Below are 19,292 nucleotides of genomic sequence, written 5' to 3'. Positions count from 1 at the left end.
GAACCAAATCAGTTTGTATGGTACCAATGGCTTTGCTCTCGTAAACAAATTGTCACTTGGGCAATTTTTACGGAAGAAATGATAGCACATTATAAGGATACAAGAAGCAACACCTTTTTTGGCCAATTGATAAATCTCAAACAAAAGGGTTCAATGATGGAGCACATTGAGGACTTCCAAAAATTGAACATGAGGGTAAAAGATATTCCAGAGGAGCATAGGATTGATGTGTTCATAGGGACTTTAAAGGATAATATCCAACATGAGGTTCGCCTTTGGGAAACTGATTTATTGGATAAGGCATTCAAGTTAGCAAGAAAAATGGAAAGCAAAATTATGGCAACCAGGAAGCCTACCACTCACAACTATAAAGATAGAAGTGTTGTTGCCCCTAGCCTTTCACAACCTACAAGGTTGACACCACAACAATTGGAAGAAAAAATAGCAAAAGGGCTTTGTTACAGTTGTGATAGCAAATACACTAAAGGTCACAAGTGTGCTGAGAAGAAATTATTCTACATAGATTGTGAAGAGGAGGAAGAAAAGGAACAATAAATGTCAAAAGAAGAGGATATACTCCAGGAACAAACCCTAGATAAAAAAGAAATGAATCTGACCATATCTTGTAATGCATTGGCTGGAATTACCACTCCTCAAACTATCACAATAGAAAGACATATCAAGAAGAAAAAGGTAATAGCGTTGATTGATTCGGGAAGTACCCATAATTTTATTCATTGTAAGATAGCCAAGGAATTGAATTGCTTCCTATATCCAGCACCAGAGTGTCAAGTGATGGTTGCAAATGGAGGAACCATAAATTGCTCTAGAAAGTGCCATAATATCAAGCTATCCATGGGAGAATATGTATTGAATAGCCCAATGCTTTCCATTCCAATGGGTGGTGTTGATGTTGTACTAGGAGTCCAATGGCTACAATCCTTGGGTACAATAGCTTTTAATTTTCAAGAACTTTTCATGAAATTTTGTGCGGAAAGAAAGGAAGTTGAATTAAGAGGTATTGTAGGGAAACCGGGAAAGATAATCAACTCTAATGGTATGACAAAGCTTCTAAAGAAGGAACAACGAGGCGTAATTGCACAATTATGTTCACTAGAGGTTCCCACATCGAAATCATCTATTTCTCCAGATCTCCAAAAAGTCTTGGACAATCATTCCAAGGTATTTGAGACTCCCAAAGGCCTCCCACCTATTTGTGATCATGATCATGCTATTCATTTGATTCCAGCAAGTGTTCCTCCAAACATCAGGCCGTACAGATATCCTTATGCCCAAAAGAGTGAAATTGAACATATGGTTGCAGAAATGCTAGAGGCTGGTATAATTCAACCTAGTCAAAGTTCTTACTCTGCTCAGTAGTATTGATGCACAAGAAGGATTGATCATGGTGCATGTGCCCGGATTATAGGGAGCTCAACAAGCTCACTATTAAAGATAAATTTCTCATTCCTATCATTGATGAATTATTGGATGAATTGCATGGATCAATTTACTTCACCAAATTGGATCTTCATTCAAGATATCATCAAATCAGAATGAAGACTGAAGACATTCCAAAAACAGCACTTAGAACTCATGAGGGTCATTATGAATTTTTGGTCATGCCTTTTGGCCTTACCAATGCACCTTCTATATTTGAAGGTTTGATGAATTCCATTTTCAAACCCTTACTTAGAAAATTTGTGTTAGTATTTTTTGATGATATACTAATCTACAGCAAGTCTTGGAAGGATCATGTTGAACATGTTGACAGGGTGCTCAAACTATTGAAGGAGAAACAATTATATGCAAAAAGCTCCAAATGTTTCTTTGGAGTACAAGAGGTGGAATATCTGGGTCATATTGTATCTCATGAAGGTGTTAAGGTAGACCCTAGCAAAATTAAAGCCATTAAGGAATGGAAAATCCCCACATCCATAAAGCATCTACGAGGATTTCTCGGGTTGACAGGGTATTATTGCAAGTTTGTTAAGAATTATGGGAGAATAGCAGCACCTCTAACAACATTATTGAAGAAAGATGCATTTTCATGGACTCCAGAAGCAACAAAGGCCTTCGAACATCTTAAAGAGGCAATGTGCCAAGCACCGGTCTTAGCTACACCAGACTTCACAAAAACCTTTATTGTGGAATGTGATGCTTCAGGAAATGGAATTGGTGTTGTTTTAATGCAAGATGAAAGACCCATTGCTTTCGAAAGCCGTCCAATCAAAGGAAAGTATTTACTATTTACACAAAGCTATTTATGAGAAGGAAATGTTGGCAATACTACATGCACTTAAGAAATGGCGACCCTACCTAATGGGAAGACACTTTAAGGTAAAAACGGATCATGATAGTCTTAAATACTTTTTAGAAAAAAGCTATCCTCTGAAGAGCAACAAAAATGGGTCACAAAAATGTTGGGTTATGACTTTAAAATCATCTACAAAAAAGGGAAGCAAAATGTTGTGGCAGATGCACTCTCAAGAAAGGATGAGGATGTGGAAGCATTGTTGTGCACCATTTCTATTATCCAACCAAATTGGATAAACGAAGCAAGGGATGAATAGAAGAATGACAAAGAAGTGTGGGCACTCGTTCAAAAGTTACAACAAGATCCTAGTACATCTGATACATTTAGCTAGAAAAATGATTCGTTATGGTACAAAGATCGCTTATACCTATGTAAGAATTCCCAACTCAAACAAAAGATTCTTATGGAATTGCACACTTCTCCCTTAGGAGGGCACTCAGGGTTTTTAAAAACTTACCACAGGGTTAAGAAGGAATTTTTTTGGGATGGCCTTAAATCAGATATTCAAAAGTTTGTGACAAAATGTTTGGTTTGCCAACGAAATAAAGTTGAAACAATTAAGACCCCAGGTCTATTACAACCTTTATCCATTCCAAGCCAACATTGGGAAGAGGTTTCAATGGATTTTATCACAGGTTTACCCAAGTCCGAAGGAAAGAGTGTCATCATGGTGGTAGTTGACAGGCTTACCAAGTATGCACACTTTTGTGCATTATCGCATCCATTTAAAGCCAATACAGTTTCTACTGCACTTATGGAAACAATTCAAAAGCTACATGGAAACCCAAAGATTATTGTAAGCGACAGAGATCCCATTTTCACATGAAATTTTTGGACAGAATTATTTTCTTGTCTCAGTACTCAGTTAGCTCATAGCTCATCTTATCATCCTCAATCTGATGGGCAAACTGAGATAGTAAACAAATGTTTGGAAGGATATCTCTGTTGCTTTGTATCTGATAAACAGACACAATGGATCAAATGGTTGCTCTGGCTGAATGGTGGTATAACACTTCCTTCCATACTGCAGCAAAAATGACCCCATTTATGGCACTTTATGGATATCATCCACCATCCATTACATCATATTTAAGAGAAAATTCTAAGGTTCAAGCAGTGGAACATCAAATCGAGCATCAACAACAAGTTCTCCAACTCTTAAAGGATAATCTCACGTTGCCGCAGAATAGAATGAAACAACAGGCAAACCCACATCACAGCGAAAGAAGTTTTGATGTAAGTGACTGGATATTCCTACGGCTACAACCATATAAACAACTCTCCCTCAAGCAAGCCAAGAAGGATAATAAATTATCACCAAAGTATTATGGTCCGTATAAGGTGTTGCAAAAAATCGGTACTATGGCATACAAATTGGAGCTTCCTGCAGCTTCCCGAGTGCACCCAGTTTTCCATGTTTCATGTTTAAAGAAGGTTATAGGTGACAAGCTCCCAGTTCAAACAATATTGCCAGAACTTGACGAGGAAGGAAAAAACATATTGGAACCGGAAGCAGTCACAGAAACAAGAACTCGACAGCTACAAAATGATCAATTTCGAAGTATCTCATCAAGTGGAAGAACTTATCCGCTGAAGATTCCACATGGGAGGATGAGAAATTTATACAAAAGCATCCAGAACTACTCAAGCGTTGAGGACAATGCTTTTCGGAAGGAGAGGGGCATGTTAGGTCCCTATAATACTAGTGATTCCCCCATTACTATTGTCATTGTATCCCTTATTGTTATTATTGTGCCCCTATTGTCCCCATATTGTTATTAGTGTGCCCCATAGAAACCCACTATTGTTATTGTTGTGCCCTTATGTTATTACTGTTAGGTCGGCTTGATTATATTGTGACCCCTTAGACTCCTATATATAGAAGGGAGGTTTAGTCATTTGTATCATCCAAGAATTGTTCATTTGTGTAATGTAAAGGAGGTTGCCCCCTCGAAGAGGCTGAATTCTAAGGAATTGATCTATCTTTTCTATCTTTTTGTGAGCTGGTTTCCTAACATAGACCATGCCTCTTACTCCAATTTTATAGTCGTTTTTGTTGCATTAAGGAATATGATACAAATTTGATTGTATATACCTTGCATTTTCATTTTTCTTTTTGTTGCTAATGTGAACAATGCCCTATATATAAGAAATATTTATACAAAAAAAATGTCTTTAGATGACCAATCTAAGAACATGCCAAATGACAAGTAGGCATCATTGCTTCAGGCAATGTCCCACTAGACTCTACATTTAACCACTTCATGAAGGAATAAGGACCAACCATGGGAATCTCACTCTCTAAATCAAAATCATTTGTGTTCTCCAAACTACTCAATGGCATACCAACCATCTCGAGTTGTGCTCATCAAGCCCATCATTTATTTATTTTTTTCTTTTTTGTCTTTTTTCCTTGAAATGATGGAATTTGGTCAAAAGGGTGTGGGATTGTCTCATATTTAAGGGGAAATTCCCTACTACATCACCTTGTGTCTCCCCAAAGAGGGAATGTGAGGAAATTTCCCCTTAGACCACCCACATACCAAGAGCATACGGATCATGAAAACCGCATCCCTTACCCTTGGGAATGCATTCCAATGTAACAATATCACATTGGTCATAATTTTCATCTCCCATAGGATAATTTACATTGGTAGTAGGGAATTTCCCCTTAAAAATGAGACAATCCCACACCCTTTTGACCAAATTCCATCATTTCAAGGAAAAAAGACAAAAAAAGAAAAAAAAATGATGGGCCTAATGAGCACAACTCGAGATGGTTGGTATGCCATTGACCAATCTGGAGTTGGAAGTTAGAAGGCATCTATATCTCTTACCTACCATTGTTTTAGGTAAGGAGATTAAGTAGGAAGAAGGTTTTCTTCTAAAAGGATTTATGGATGCTAGTTTTGGTTCTTGGAAAGATTGTTGTTCAAAGACTCATAAGTTTTCATTATCTTCTAAGGATTGACCAATGTTTTTGGATATAATTGCGCTCATCCCACAAGATGTTTATGAGATGAACAATGATATGCCAGGTCCCTTCTAGCAGGAATGGGAGTGAAGTTTTAGACAACTTTTGAGTCCCAACTCAATACGATTTTCATAGACTTTACTCATTTTTCATTAAAGGTGTGTAGTAGGTCTAGTTCTTAATGCTCGGCAGTTTCAACAAGTGTTTAGAGTTGTTGGACTCAAAAGTTGCATGTTGTTTCTGTAGGAATTTACAGGGTAAGTTCCTCAGACAGAACACCAAAGGACACCGCTCACAAATAGATCACAGATCAATACACCAGTATTTTGACGTGGTTAAAACCCTCAAAGAGGGAAACAGTCCACGGCCTGAGCCAACGCGGCCACTTCAGGCAATTTATTAATCAAAGAATGAAAATCTACATATGCTTCTCTCATAGACGGATTACCCTACAAATGACCCTCCATGCGCTTTAAATAGAAATCATGGACCAATCGGGTGTTAAGCCACGGATCAAGTGTCGGTAATACCGAGGAGAGAATGAACCGTCGGATCACTACATATCGTGACTGTCGGATTGTAAGTTACAAAATGTACAAGGTAAAGAAACACACTTTACCTAACTCTATACCTAACTCTATACTAGACCAAGTTGTACTTAACTATTTCCTATGTGTCGGAATATCCTAACATCCCCCCTTAAGAACAACTTGGGATAGGATTGAAGGATTTACAAATATGACACAATAGGAGAAGGAAGGAGGCACTAGAGCCTATCCCCCCTTAGTGACAACTTCCTGAACTCCAACCATAAATCGAAGTTTAGTGAACTTCGCCTCTGTGAGAGCCTTTGTAAAGACGTCTGCAACTTGATCATCTGTTGAACAATATTGCACTTCAAGAACATGGTCATGAATGAGCTTTCTGATGAAGTGCATGTGCAGTTCAATGTGTTTGCTGCGCTGATGTTGGACTGGATCTTTGCATAGCTGAATGGCACTTTGATTATCACACCAAAGTGTAGTCGGATGCTGCTGCTGAAAGCCAAACTCTGACAGGATCTGACGAAGCCACAAGGCTTCCTTACTAGCTTCTACGGCACCACGATACTCTGCTTCTGCTGAAGAAAGAGAAATGGCACCTTGTTTCTTGCAAGCCCATGTAATAGGTCCTGAACCAAGAGTGAACACATAACCTGTAGTAGACTTCCGATCATCAGGGTCACCAACCCAATCGGAATCAGTGAAACCAACCAATAGAGGAGCTGCTTCGGCACTGTAATGAATCCCAAACTGAACTGTACCTCGAACATAACGAAGTATTCTTTTAGCTGCTTTCCAATGACTTTCATGTGGGTTTTGCATAAACCAAGCAACAAGGCCAACGGCAAAGGAAAGGTCAGGACGAGTATGGGTTAGATACAAAAGTTTTCCTACAAGTTGATGGTATAAGGTAGCATCAACTTCAGGAGAAGTACAAGTGACTGAAAGTTTGACTCCAGACTGAAAGGGAGAAGGGGCTGGCTTACAGTCTTCCATGTGAAAGTGGCGTAGAATATCACAGGCATACTTGGACTGAAAAAGGGAAATACCTTCCTTGGATTGCAAGACTTGAAGACCGAGAAAATAATGTAAGTGTCCTAAGTCTGTCATTTCAAACTTCCTTTTAAGGCTAGACTTCACATGGTTTATAAGGTTGGGATCACTACCAGTCAGGATAAGATCATCAACATAAAGAACAAGAATGATAAGAGACTTGCCCACTTTCTTGGTGTAGACAGTATTGTTAGAATGACACCTAGAAAAGCCATTTTCTAAAAGAAAGTTATCCATTTTGGCATACCAAGCTCGAGGAGCTTGCTTGAGACCATAAAGGGATTTCTTAAGCCGACATACAAGGCTGGAGTCTGTTTGTATAAAGCCAATGGGTTGTTCCATATAGATTTCTTCATGCAAGTCCCCATGCAAGAAGGCGGATTTAACATCCATCTGATGGACTTCCCATTTGAAAGAGGCAGCAAGGGAAAGAACAAGGCAAATAGAGTTCATTTTGGCAACAGGGGAGAAGGTTTCAGTATAGTCAATGCCTTCAACTTGTGAAAAGCCCTTAGCAACAAGACAAGCTTTATGTTTATCAACTTTCCCATCTGGTCCATACTTGGTTCTGTAAACCCATTTGCATCTAACAAGTTTTCGTCCCTTTGGTAGAGGAACAAGATCCCATGTATCATTTGCCAATAATGAATGATATTCTTCATTCATAGCTGCTTCCCAATCTGGATGGCCTGAAGCTTCTGCAAAGGTGTCAGGATCATAATTCACTGAAGCTTGAGCCAGTAAAGAAGAGGCTCTCTCGAACTGAGAACGTGTACGTCGCTGATCTACAGGATCACCGGCAAGATCACCTGCTGCATCCCGAGTAGCACGGACCCATTTTGGAAGCTGAGGAGCTGAAGGAGGATCCTGAGAAGGTGGGGGAGGATTTTCATCCTCGCTTTCATCATCTGAAGAAGAAATATTTTCAAAAGTAGAAGAGATAGGGAGAGGTGGCACATCCGCCGAACTAGGCTCGCAGGCCGATATATTTTCAGCAAACTTTACATCTCTTCTAATGATAACATTTTTGGACTTAAGTGGAATAAGTCTATATCCTTTGACATCTTCAGAATATCCAACAAAAATACATTTTTCACTCTTAGGTTCTAAAGCTTTATGTTTCTCATCTGGAATATGGGCCCATGCTTCACTTCCAAAAACACGAAAGTGACTTACATCTGGTTTGATTGAGCTCCATGCTTCTTCTGGAGTGATATTCTTTAAAACCTTAGTAGGAGTGCGATTTATTATGTAATTTGCATAGTTAATTGCTTCTGCCCAATAATTAAGACTAAGTCCTTTAGATTGAAGCATACAATTAGCCATTTCCTTTAAGGTGCGATTCTTCCTTTCAGCTACACCATTTTGTTGTGGAGTATATGGAACAATATGTTGCATTTGAATTCCATTCTCAGTGCAAAAGTTGATGAATGTGTTTTTAACATATTCTCCGCCATTATCAGATCTTAGCTTAAGAATTTGATGTCCAGATTGTTTTTCAACAAATGCCTTAAAGGCCAAGAACATGTTAAATACTTCACTCTTGAGTTTTAAGAAGTATACCCAAGTGCGTCTGGAGAAATCATCAATGAAAGTTAAGAAATACTTGTAGCCAGAGAATGAAGCAACTGGAAGTGGACCACATAAATCACTATGCACGAGCTATAAAGGGGCTGAGGCGTGCCAAGAGGCACGTTTTTCAAAACTGTCCCGATGATGTTTTCCGAGTACACATCCGGAACAAACACCATCTCTGCAAGATACCATGGGAAGACCTGTCACCATATTTTCTTTACATAGATTCTGAAGAGAGCGATAGTTTAAGTGACCAAATCGCTCATGCCAAAGTTTGCTCACTTCATCATTATGAGCAACAAATACTGAGGGAAGATTTGATGACCCAAAGTTGTGAAACTTATACAACCTTGTAGAATCATCAGCAATACCAGTAGCTAAAATCTGTCTAGGATCTCTTAGGTCCTTAATTACAACATCATGAGGTGAAAATTCAACGATTTTACCTTCACCTGAATGGGTTATCTGATATACAGATAGAAGATTGCAGGATAAGGTTGGAACACATAATACATCATTAAACTGACCATTGTCTAGATGAACAGTTCCAATCCCTACAACGCTAAGAGATCTATCATCACCAACATATATATTTTTGGTGTTACAATCATTTAAAGAAGAAAACATGGCTTTGTTTTTGGCCATGTGATAAGAAGCTCCAGAATCAATGAGCCACTCATGAGAATGAGAAGAAGAAGATACATTTAGTGCATAGCCAGACCGAGATGCTTGACAACCACATGCAGAAAGTGCCATTCCTGAAGATGAAGTTGAAGTTGAAGATTGCTCCAAATGGATGTTATGCTTCTCCATTGTTGCTTTCAAGGCTTCCATCTTCTTAAAGCATTTGGATTCTAAGTGGCCATCTCGATTACAAAAGTTGCAATGTCTATCAGTCTTCTTCCCTTTGTTTTTATTTGTCTTATCATTTTGTTGAAATGATTTTTCATTTTGAGGCTGAAATTGCTTAGAACCCTTGTTTGGTTTAGGACCATTCTTTTTAGGATACAACTTCTTAGGATTCTTTGGATTTGGTTGCTGCTGGGCGGCTAATGCTTTCTTAGAAGAGTTTCCAAGATGAAGAAGACCAAGGTGTAAGAGTTTTTCTTGTTCTCTTATTAAAGAATCACAAAAGGAATCAAAGGAAGGGGACTTATAGGTTTGTCCTTGAGAAATGAAGGCTTCTCTTGTAGAATGGAAGGTGGAAACAAACACAGAATAGGCTGGTCCCAACTTAGTAAGAATGGAGTAGATAAGGCTACTATCTTCTTTCTTAACCTTAACACCTTCCAAGAGAAGTCTAAGGGTCTTGAACTTGGACAAAAAATCTTCAATGCAAGAAAAATTATTGGGGTCCAATGTAAGCAATTCATTTTCAAGTTGATGGGCTTTAAGTTCATTTTTAATTCCAAAGACTTTAGTAATCTGTTGCAGTGCTTCATCAGGAGTATCAAGTTTTGCAATATGGAATCTAAGATCTGGAGAAATAGACATTCCTATCAACCCACGTGCTTGGTCTTGCTTATTTTCCCATTTAGCTGCCTTGTCTTCATCTTTCAGTTTGGTCTCTTGGCCTGTGGCTATTCTGTAAAGACCTTTACTTCTAAGTAAATCCACAATGTAGGACCACCATTGGAAGTAGTTAGTGCTATCAAGAATGACTTGGCATGGACTTTCCATTTTTAACAGAAATTGAAGCTGTAGATGCTGAAACTAAGTGTACCAATGGAAAGATCTCGAAAAATTAGGCCGTTTCAAAAAAACGGTTCTGAAAACGGCTTCCAGATGAAGAAGTTATGGCTTTTTGAAAAAAAATTGATGAAGTCGCCGACGAAGTGCGGGAATGTGCGGAAATGAAAAATCCGCCCCCAAAAAATGGAGACTTGAACCCAAGACCTCTACTCTCATAAATTAGCTTTGCACCAAGTGAGCTATACAAAAAGTTTGAGAGAGAGAGGGGGGGGTTTGATGCTTTGGGTTGCGTGCTTGCTTTGAGAAAGCTCTTTTTCCCTACAAAACAAAAAACACAAAACCCAACACGGACATACAAAAAAAACGAACCTTGCGGCTCGAAGTTAGCTTTAGCCGGAAACTAGATATTTTCAAAAATGAACCTTGCGGCTCAAAGTTAGCTTTAGCCGGAAACTAAATATTTTCCTCAATGTTTCTAATTTTCTGAGATCACACTAAGGCGCAGCGGAAAAGAGCATACGCATGAGAAAAATCCTTCCTTTCTGTTTCTGATTTGCCCAGATCGCACAGAGTCGCAGGGCAAAGAGCATACGCAGAAATGAAAGGTATAGATCCGGTAATAAAAAAAGCTAAATAAACCGAAAACCGAAATAAACAGAGAGAAAATAACTGTAAACTGCAAATAAACACTGTATACCTCCAGATCTTAAAAATGACGCAGCTAGGGCTACCGGAAACCTTTTCGCGTGAAACGAAAGGGGTTCCTCACTGGAACAGATGCTCCCAACACAACAGAGCAGTCCTCTCGGCCCGAAAGCAGTCAAAAACAGTAGATCTAGGAAACGATAGTCGGATGCAGTTCTACCGGCTTCAGGTTTGGATCACCAACGGACGCGGCCCTCAAATAGCTCTGATACCATGTAGGAATTTACAGGGTAAGTTCCTCAGACAGAACACCAAAGGACACCGCTCACAAACAGATCACAGATCAATACACCAGTATTTTGACGTGGTTAAAACCCTCAAAGAGGGAAACAGTCCACGGCCTGAGCCAACGCGGCCACTTCATGCAATTTATTAATCAAAGAATGAAAATTTACATACGCTTCTCTCATAGAGGGATTACCCTACAAATGACCCTTCATGCGCTTTAAATAGAAATCATGGACCAATCGGGTGTTAAGCCACGAATCAAGTGTCGGTAATACCGAGGAGAGAATGAACCGTCGGATCACTACATATCGTGACCGTCGGATTGTAAGTTACAAAATGTACAAGGTAAAGAAACACACTTTACCTAACTCTATACTAGACCAAGTTGTACTTAACTATTTCCTATGTGTCGGAATATCCTAACAGTTTCATCAATGAGGGTGGCCTATAAACTAGCATGTTTGCACTTAGTGATTTACCAAGGTCTCCTATCCAAAGCTTGTTTGGCCAAGAGTGGCCTTTTTGATGGTCTATGTCTCTCTTATCCAAAAGGCAAAATAGTGAACCACATTTTATGGGATTGCCCTCTTGTGAGTTCTTGTAGGGCATGGATGCATTCTCAAATAGCAAACCTTCTTTGCAAACATTTACATTGGAGGGCAATTTTTTTGGGTCATTGTTGATTGAGGATGCCAAATTGTTAGACCATGCCTCTTACTCCAATTTTATAGCCATTTTTGTTGCATTAAGGACTATGATACAAATTTGATTGTATATCCCTTGCATTTTCATTTTTCTTTTTGTTGCTAATGTGAACAATGTTCTATATATAAGAAATATTTATACAAAAAAATGTCTTTAGATGACCAATCTATGAACATGTCAAATGACAAGTAGGCATCATTACTTAAGGCAATGTCCCACTAGACTCTACATTTAACCACTTCATGAAGGAATAAGGACCAACCAAGGGAATCTCACTCTCTAAATCAAAATCATTTGTGTTCTCCAAACTACTCAATAGCATACCAACCATCTCGAGTTGTGCTAATCAAGCCCATCATTTATTTATTTTTTTCGTTTTTGTCTTTTTTCCTTGAAATGATGGAATTTGGTCAAAAGGGTGTGGGATTGTCTCATTTTTAAGGGGAAATTCCCTACTACATCACCTTGTGTCTCCCCAAAAAGGGAATGTGAGGAAATTTCCCCTTAGACCATTCATATACGAAGAGCATAAGGATCATGCAAAGCGCATCCCCTACCCTTGGGAATGCATTCCAATGTAACAATATCACATTGGTCATAATTTTCATCTCTCATATGATAATTTGTTAATGAATACTACAGCTTCAAAATATAATAGTAGAAATTGTTATATTTATATTCTCCTCCACTACATGTTTCAAGAGCATCCAACTTTTTTTTCCAAAAGAAAAAAAACTTTATATTTCTCTGAGAGAAAAATATACATAATGTTGTCCAATAGGTGGATTGATTCAAGTTTAGCTCAAAAAGTTGTCCAAAAAAACTTCAAATACGTACAAATCGATATCATAATACAAAAAAAATGTTCAGATTGCCTTCATGCAATCTGAAGAAACTCTAGAAGTGAAACTCCATGCCACTGATTTCGTGATCATCCCACATTTCATATTGATCAAAGGACCCTACAAGTCACTGCAGAGCCTTTTTGGAGATCTAATCCGCTTTCTGGTTCAATTCCCTATAGATATGAGCAAAAAGAGCATCAAAATTGTACTTATGAAAGTACACCCATTTTCTCTTGAAGGGTCATCAATGAATGTCATAAAAGTACTTTACACCTATGAATGATGGATTCCTCATGGGACCACAAAGCTCAAATGCAACAATTCAAATTGCGTGAATACTCTTCAATCGCTATCTATTTTTATGTCACCTACCTAAAATGCAAGTTTGGAAACACTTTTCTCCTACCAGATTGGAGGTGAATCATGAAACATCTTAAATTTCTTCAAAAGTGCAAGATGTTGGCAGCTAAATTGTCCATAATGGGTGCCAAAAATGATTTTTGGAGTTGCTCTCAACCATTGAGCCTAATGTCATATGGTTAGAGAGATGCATCTCTAAAGAGCACCTTATTCAACATCTTCTGCAACCACTTTGAGTAGATCCTCATGTCCTTTACTACACTCTTGTAGGAACTAGTTTTAGCATGTATCACGCACTCTAGCCCAATGTTATCAGAATCGAACCGGTGACTGAATTGAAAAACCTTATGGACTAGGAACCGGTCAGAACCAGTAAAAAAACCAGACCAAAAACACATAAAATATTCAAATTTTAAAGAAAAAACATATATATTCATGTGCATCCATATGAATCCAAACCATTTATACACAAATAAGTAAAAGTTTTCATTTATATAGCATCTAAGGGTGCACATAACCAAAATAGCATTGATTCCAATCCATCTTTGAACCAAAAATACATCAACAAATAGGCTCTAGACGGCCTCTAGAATCCAAAAAAATCATGCTACAACAAATACCTACATATCATCAAAATCATTCCCTGTATTGGGGTCTTCGTCATCAATATAACCCTCTAAGCATTAAAATAAGATAGAGAAAACGTAGCACGTCAAGTCAAAATTTTGTTTTAGTGATGGGTACATTTTAGTAGTCATGATAGAGGAGTTTGATAACCAATGCCACTAACATCAAAGTACATAGAGGGATTGGTGCTCTTGATTAAATACTAGTCCCATACCCTCGTACATGACAAAATCAATGGAAACGCTGCAATCCCCCCAATCCTGAAATCCTAAAAAACTGTTAAGTCTGCTGGATTTTGAGTGAGTACTAAAATTCTACTTCCTCCATATGAAATCCAATGAGGTTGGAGCCACTCTCAAACATAATGGGCCTATTTCGGTTCTGAAGCTCGAACTAGACTGGTTTTGGGCCCAAGCCGGTTGGATTGGTCGGTTTCAGTCTGGTTCCAATAACATTGCTCTAGACTTGGCTCAATAGAGGATTTGGCTCCCTCATCCTCATTGAATAATGATGTTTCCAAAACCAATCTCAAGACATCCCATCCACGCTATATCTTTTGTCTACAACTATCAGACATATAGTGTTCTACAGTTCAAAGATGCAAGGACCAAATTTGCTATAAACTAACTAGACTTGGACCAAGAGAGTTTAGACCCTACTTCTCAAGCACGATCGTTGCAAACACACTGCCCCAACCCATCGTTCAAGCAGAGTTTGAAGCCCATCATTTTCACCTTGAGCTCATCTTCCATCTAGTATCCTTTCTACACAAAGTTTAGACCTTTAGGGACTCTACCTCCAAGAGAGAGAGGCACCCCTACCTAGTACTTTGCACTTTGTATATAACCTCAGCTTGTCCCACAAGGCATGCACAGGTTTGGTACTCAAAGGAGTCTCGGCTTCATCAATCAGTGGACATCTCCCTAGACCCTCTACACCATTACATCTACAAACTATACAACCAAGTTCCTTGCGCTGCAACCTTGTAGAGCCTATGCTAAAAGACATCTTTCTATTTGGAGTTTTGAAATGGCATCATTGATTATCCCCCCATACACACAAAGGAGATAGAACCATTCACTCAAGATCCCCTTAGGTCAATTTCAAGTGGGCTTGCGCAGATTCCAAATAAAAACCAATCACCATATCCCATGGCTAGAGAGGACTTGCTAGATGTGTAACTTACAAGAGCCTAAGACAAAAACACTCATTTTTAGGGTCCCATTTACTATGAAATCAAAGGTCATGATTGCTATATATACCAATATTTGCTACTTACATCACAAATTCATGAAAAAATCAGGAAAATCAGCAAATACAAAAATAAATTAATATGCCAATTTTGACTATCTTAAAGTGACGATTTTGGTTTTTTTTCTAACTCGTTTGTCTTTGCAACTATTGGGAAATGGAGACAAGGCATCACCATCAAAGTTTTTTTTTAATGTTGCAAGGATCAAGGTCATTACATAAATAATTTTAAAAATGTACTGGACCGCAATTCAAGACTTACTCTACTTTTTTGTTTGTATTATTTTACCATCCACTATCCTAAGTCTTGGATTTTTTCTTTGTCAATCATAGAAAAATTTTGATGCCCTAGAAGGTGACCATCCTATAGCATTGGATTTGGGGAGTACGTGAAAGGGTCATGTTTGGGTTCATAAGAAGAGTTTAGGGAGGTATTCACAATCCTACCTTGCACCCAAGACTAGTTGTAATGTTGTATGGGATTATCAAGGAGCTTATAATCAAAATATATGTGTAAACGACTATAGAAAACCTACAAGAAATTGATGAGTGACTTAATCTTCTTTTGATGTGTATATGCCAATTTTTCTACAGCTACTAGTCATTTGTACATTATGTTAAAAGAATATTACATATATTATACAAAAACTAAATATGTACAAATAAAGAAGCAATAGCCCTATTGCAGCCACCCTGCATATTAGAGTTGTGAATAAAAAGCCACTCTGATGAGAGTTTTACAAAAAAAATTGTATACCTTCACTTTGTTAATAGATATCATAGCCCCAAGGGTTAGCTCAACAGTCAAATCAGTGCCTCGCCAATCGGGAGGTCACAGGGTCAATTCTCCCCGAAGCCCTTAGGGTTAGACCTGGTTATTGGCCACGGGGCATGATTCCCTTCGGGGTCGATCAACCCAGATATTTCCGTGGACGTAGTGGCCACCTAATGTCTATATTAGGATCCAGGGATATCCCTGTCCACCTTCTTTTGATGTCAAAACCAAAGATGCCTTGCTCTCTTCATGAGAGAAATGCTCAACCAAATATCTTAGTTTTTGCTTGCCCCCAAATCCTAAGACCACCAAGATGATCACCTCATACTTCCAAGTTGCCACATCTAACCAAGGAACAAGCAACCAATAGAGCATCAATATCCCTCGGACTAAATCATGGATTAATAAGGCCATGGTCCTCTTCTCAACCTACCTCTCCCACACCGAGTGGTCCATTGACATCTTCAAGAACTATGAGAAGTTGTCAAAACCAAGCCACAGACAATACACCCTCAAATTGATAGAGGAACTACCTCTAGATGTATCCAAACTAGCGTGCCCCTTGCCTATTGAACTTTACCCAAAGTAATTAAGGCTCTATATAGAGTTTCTTTCCTTCAAGCTTGGATGGCGAGAGAGCAAGGCTTCCTTGCTCCTACTTCCCCCTATGATAATATAGTTGAGGCCCCTCAACCTCGATCACTACCTAAAGGACATCATTTGCCATTGCATCCATACTTTCACAATGATTAACAACTCCGACAACAAAATAGTTCCTCAGTCCTTCCCTTGCCCTTGACCATCCTGACCAATAGGCTTTCACATCCTTTCTCTTGCCCCCACTCAACACTAAGATCTCAAGTCTCTGGCCCTTTTGGCCAAACTATTAGCGAATATCTCAGCTAGATACTTAGTAACTCTTCCTTCTTTTCATTTTTCTTTTGCTTTCAGCAATGATATAGGCATTACTTTCTCACTCTAACAATGTATTCACACCAAGTGTACCTTTGAGTCACATTGACCTACTTGAGGTCATTTAGGGGGCATTGATAAAGTTATCTTATCTCTACTCATGTTCATCCAAATCAACCTTGAAATGTCATTTTACAATTTGAGTCATTGATAGCAAGATTCCCCTTTGGCATGGTACATATAAAAAATCATGTACATCTTTAACAACTCCATTAAGCATCTTCATTGTGAATGTTCCTTGGTTGTTGACCATGTACTCCCTCTCATCTCCTAAAGTGGAGGTTGCTACTTGACCTTCATTGTCATCCAATGTAACAAACCACTCTTATGTGTGCCATGTGGCAACTAGTGAAATGATAAAGAGGATGATTTCCCTTTGCTTCATTACTATCACTATTGCTAGCATGTTTCTTTTCAACACAGTTGCTCGAAAGCATTTTCAAACTTTGAGAAAGAAAAATATAAAATCATACTTCCTTTTTCTGAAAATCCTTCCAAGGTTTCTGCAATAATAACACTACTTGGTTACCTATGTTAAAATTATCATCCTTTAAATATTCATCCTTAAACTTTCATTGTCTTTGGTTTCCTCTCTTGTCCCATTTTCAGCAAGAACTTTGCTTTCTTTTAAATCATCATACTTAAAGTTGCCTTGTCTTGTCTTTGGCTTCCTCTCTTGCCTCATTGTTAACAAAAATTGTCTTCCTTTGCCCTTATGCTTTGTTGCAAAGGCACTCAGGTGTCAAAACTGCCTTTTTCACCATATAACTTATTCCTTTCTTCTTCCCGCAAAAGCAGTCCTAGCTCACCAATTGTAAAGAGTATAGCTTGCTTTCTTTTGTAAGCTGAGATTTGTTGCAAAGCCTTGAAAATACCAACACAAATAGTTAAGAGTCATGGAGTCAAGGTCGCTTGGAATTTGGGTCTGCATACCATCCAGCTGTCCCTAAAACCCATACCGTTGTCCCCAAATTCTGAAACACTAGGGCAATATAGGTTGCTACGACTTGATGATTATGTCGACCTAACATTTCACAAAACCAACTCATAAGGATGACCAGAAAACCCATATCATGGTCTATTTCATGATGTTTATGACCCCATTGCCCTTCTCCGAGTGAAAACATTCACGCAAGATATTCTAACTATAAACCAACTCAACTGGAAATGAATTGATTAGTTTCTGGTAAACGAACTTGCTGCGAGAGTACTAAACGAGGCCCTTTTTGTCAACAAGTTGTACAATTTGTGCATTGATGTTTATAGATTTTCATGTGTGCATCTTTGCATTATCAGAGCTTGGAACAGTTGAATTTTAATCCATATAGATCTATGATTTTGCTCTACGAACTCACTGACTGACCTAAACTTCATTTCTATTTACACATGTAGACAGATTGTCAGGATGTTGGCTTATTCACATCATCATTATTTATTGTTTACAACCTTTTGGAAGCATGCTGCATATTTGACTGTTTTCTTTTTATCAGGCCCGGAGTCTTCAAGGTTACTGAGGAGGGTCAAGAATAATCAGCTTCAAACTTTCACTAGACTGAGGAAGAGTCGCATCTCATTGGCGAATTACTATGCTTGTAGCCTAAATGTGCAGAGCTTAAGATCTACTTGGCCTATACTCAGATACACATCAACAGAGCGCGAAACGAATTCGATTTTATGAAATAAATAAAAATAAAAACAATAATAAATAGCTTAGTTGGTAGCCCTGTCGATTTCAATGCTGCGCGTCAGATTATTTAGCTGGTACATTATCAAAGAAATTGTATGTCCAGCTATGAAAACTAGCAAATGGCTCATGGTCAAGATACAAATTTTATTGACCCGATGCATGGCTTAGTTCTCCGATCTCAAGAACATTAAAAATTGAACCATGGATCGAGAGCTTCTATTTTCAATCCTGGTGCAGAAAATTTTAAATGCCTTAAGGTCCTCATCAGATTTAAAAGATGCACATGGCTTACTCAGTGCTCCTTGCACTGATCCGTTATCTTGCGTAGAATTACTAAGAATTACCTCAGCAGAATAAGGAAACTGGCCCTAAAGGATGCTTGAAATTGAGTCCACCGATGACAAAAACAAAACCAAAAAATTGAGACATAAATACCTGTACCGAAATAAAACAACGGCTTCCCTGCGATTTACAGCGGAACTATCGAACCCAGCAAAAATTCACCTTTGGCGGCGTTTGTTGGAATCAATCACGGGACGGGCATCTTCAGTCAGAGTTCGGATCCCGTAGCCTTTCTAAGAAAATTTTTAGATGAAAGGCTCGCGGAACTAAAGCTTTGATAGATTGAAGGTGCCCGATCGTGATTAATGGAGTTTTGAAATAATAATATGTAATATTTATTGGAAAAACTTATAAATACTTAAATCATATGTAAAATTAATTGGGAAAACAAATAAACAATAAAATATGACTATCCACCAAAATAAGTCATCAAATTTTAGTTAACAAGGGCGTTTATTTTTGTTAAGGAAATTAATAATAAGCTAATTTGTATTAATCATCAATGAGGTTAAAAATATAACGGCATTTATTTTTTTTCAAGGAAAATTAACCAAAGTTACGTTTAATTTGGATTAATTATCTATCAAGTTAAAATTGAGGATTTATTAAATGTTTAGACTTTAAAATTAAATATAAATATTT

At 38.2% G+C, this 19,292-nt stretch overlaps 1 protein-coding gene across 2 annotated transcripts in view; it reads right to left on the bottom strand.

The window, feature by feature from the left end:
- Positions 1-18,966, bottom strand: part of LOC149167552 (immunoglobulin) — a 316,326-nt gene extending 297,360 nt beyond the window's left edge. The window contains exon 1 of one of the 2 annotated variants that reach the window (XM_089433021.1): positions 18,744-18,966. The gene's annotated coding sequence lies outside the window, so the exon portion shown is untranslated. The remainder of the gene's footprint in view (positions 1-18,743) is intronic. The other variant, XM_089433020.1, reaches the window with a different exon arrangement.
- Positions 18,967-19,292: the final 326 nt, after the last annotated feature.

Source organism: Pinus tabuliformis, chromosome 5_1 (assembly GCF_031772625.1).
Source record: "Pinus tabuliformis cultivar Carrire ecotype Pingquan chromosome 5_1, CPIR1, whole genome shotgun sequence".
In the NCBI taxonomy this organism is placed as follows: domain Eukaryota; kingdom Viridiplantae; phylum Streptophyta; class Pinopsida; order Pinales; family Pinaceae; genus Pinus; species Pinus tabuliformis.
Note: the sequence above shows the minus strand (reverse complement) of the source record. Positions and strands in the feature narration are given on the sequence as shown.